Genomic DNA, 2,389 nt, shown 5'->3' with positions numbered 1-2,389 from the left:
GTTGGTATAATTGGGAAGTTCTTGGTAAAGGAGTTGATAGGGTGATTTGTTGGAGAGAGTGTGACTGGGCATTCTGTTAATGAGGTAGTTTGCGGTGGCTAGAGCTTCTACCCAAAAGGAGACAGGGAGATGAGATTGATGTAGAAGAGTAACCACCGTTTCAATGAGATGGCGATGCTTACGCTCAGCCACCCCATTCTGTTCGGGAGTGTATGGACAGGAGGTTTGATGTATAATTCCCAGGGATTGCAGAAACTGGCCAAAGATGTTATTGACATATTCCTTTCCATTGTCACTTCGAAAAAGTTTAACATGAGAATTGAATTGTGTTTTGACCATTTTTTCAAAAGTGACAAAGGTGGTGTATGCCTGTGATTTGTGTTTTAGTGGGTACAACCAAGTGTATTTTGTAAAATCATCCACAAAACAAATATAATAGCGAAAACCAGCAAATGAAGGAACAGCAGTAGGACCCCATAGGTCAGAATGAATAAGTTGAAAAGGTGCAGTTGTACGCTTCTCAGATAAAGTAAAAGGTAATTTATGAGATTTAGCAATTGAACAGGAGTCACAATTGTTTACATGAATGGAAGAAAAACCTAATTGAGACATTAAAGAATTTATTATTTGAGTAGACGGGTGACCCAGACGACTGTGCCACAACAGACTGTGGCCATCAGCCGAAAGAGCCACCGGAGCCACAGGAACGCTTTCTGAAACTGGGTGGGCAGACGAACTTGTGCCAGGAAGAACGTACAGACCATGCTCACAGGGGCCCTGAAAAATCACCCTCTTGGTAGTATTGTCTAGGATCTGAAAATCATTAGAGGTGAACAAGAGTGAGCAATTATTTTCTTTTGTGAATTGGTGAACTGAAAGGAGATTGGATTTAATAGAAGGGACGTGGGTAAGGTTACCTAGGTGAAAGATAGCGGTGGGGGTTTTAATGGTACCCGTGCCAGTGTGAGAAATATTAAGGGACTCACCGTTGCCAACAGTAATACCATTGGAGCCATGATATGGATTTGGAGCGTTAAGCTTGGATAGATCAGAAGTAACGTGCATGTTGGCCCCAGTATCCAACAGCCATTCAGAGGAAGGGCCGGCTTGAGATGCATAATTGGCACGGTTATCACTATTTCGGCTCTCCTCATACCGAAACCAGCAACGAACAGCGGTGTGTCCTGTTTTCTGACAGATTTGACAAGTTGGACGATCCCGCTCGTAAGTGCCCTGCCCGCCGCTGGAAGATGACTGCCCGCCGCTGCCGAAGGAGTGCAGGCTGTTGTTGCTGCCGTGCTGCTGACCGTCGTACGGCGGACGACTGCCCTGCCGACCGCCGCGCCCGCGGCCTCCGCTGTTTCTGCCGTAGCCGCCGCGGCTCCCCTGCCGGCCGCCACCACGCCCCCCGCGATAGTTCTGGCTTGCGGTGAGGGCGGTGGCCGGCTCCATAACAGCGGCTTCTCGGAGAAGAAGTTTGCTCTCCAGATCCACGTTGATTTCTTCACTTTTTAGCCACGAGGAGAGAGTAGCCAGGTCAACGGGCGTTGGACTGATGCGAACTGCCTGTTTAATGGAGGAGTAAGCTGATGGGAGCCCCCGAACGACGCACATGACGAGATCTTTTTCGGGAATGATTTCGTTCACGGTGTCGAGGGCTGTGATGATGGTGGAGACCTCGTCTAAATACTCCGCCATAGTTTTCGTGCCTTTGGTAATTGTGTGGAGACGATCACGCAATTGAAAAATATGAGAGTGGGAAATTGATGCATAGCGTGTTGCGAGGGCCGTCCACAGGGCTGAAGCAGTTGTGTAGGATCGGACGTGTTTCTGAACCGTGGGAGAGATGACCGCAATCAAACATGATCGGATCTGGCCATCCACGGCTTTCCAGGCGGCATGGGCCGGATTGGTTTTTTCTGATTTGTCCGTGGCGGTGATGACTGCCGGCGGCGGTTCTGTGCTTCCATCGACGTATTTGAGAAGGTAATTGGCCTCAAGGGCTGTAAGAACGGTGATTTTCCATGTAGGGTAATTTATGTCTGATAATTTTTCGGGAATCAGGGCATGAAGATGCCTGAGAAGGAGTTTAACGCCAGAAGGAAGTGAATCGAGAGGATCCACCTCGGTTGTCATGGCTGCTGCCGCCCAAGAGAAGAGAGGGAACGATCGGTGCCCTAAAGAGAGAAAAAAAAACCTAGAGAAAAGAAGATCTAGGTTTTCTGGCTCTTGATACCATGAAGGAATATTGATTGTATTGAAGTGTTAACCTAATAAGGGAATACATGGGAGATATATATAGGAGATATAGGAAGGAGTACTAATCCTAATAGGACTAGGATTAAGGAGTACTAATCCTAATAGGACTAGGATTAGTACACAGTAAATA

This window comes from Solanum pennellii, chromosome 10, assembly GCF_001406875.1.
Source record: "Solanum pennellii chromosome 10, SPENNV200".
Classification (NCBI taxonomy): Eukaryota; Viridiplantae; Streptophyta; class Magnoliopsida; order Solanales; family Solanaceae; genus Solanum; species Solanum pennellii.
This window is presented reverse-complemented; position numbering follows the sequence as displayed.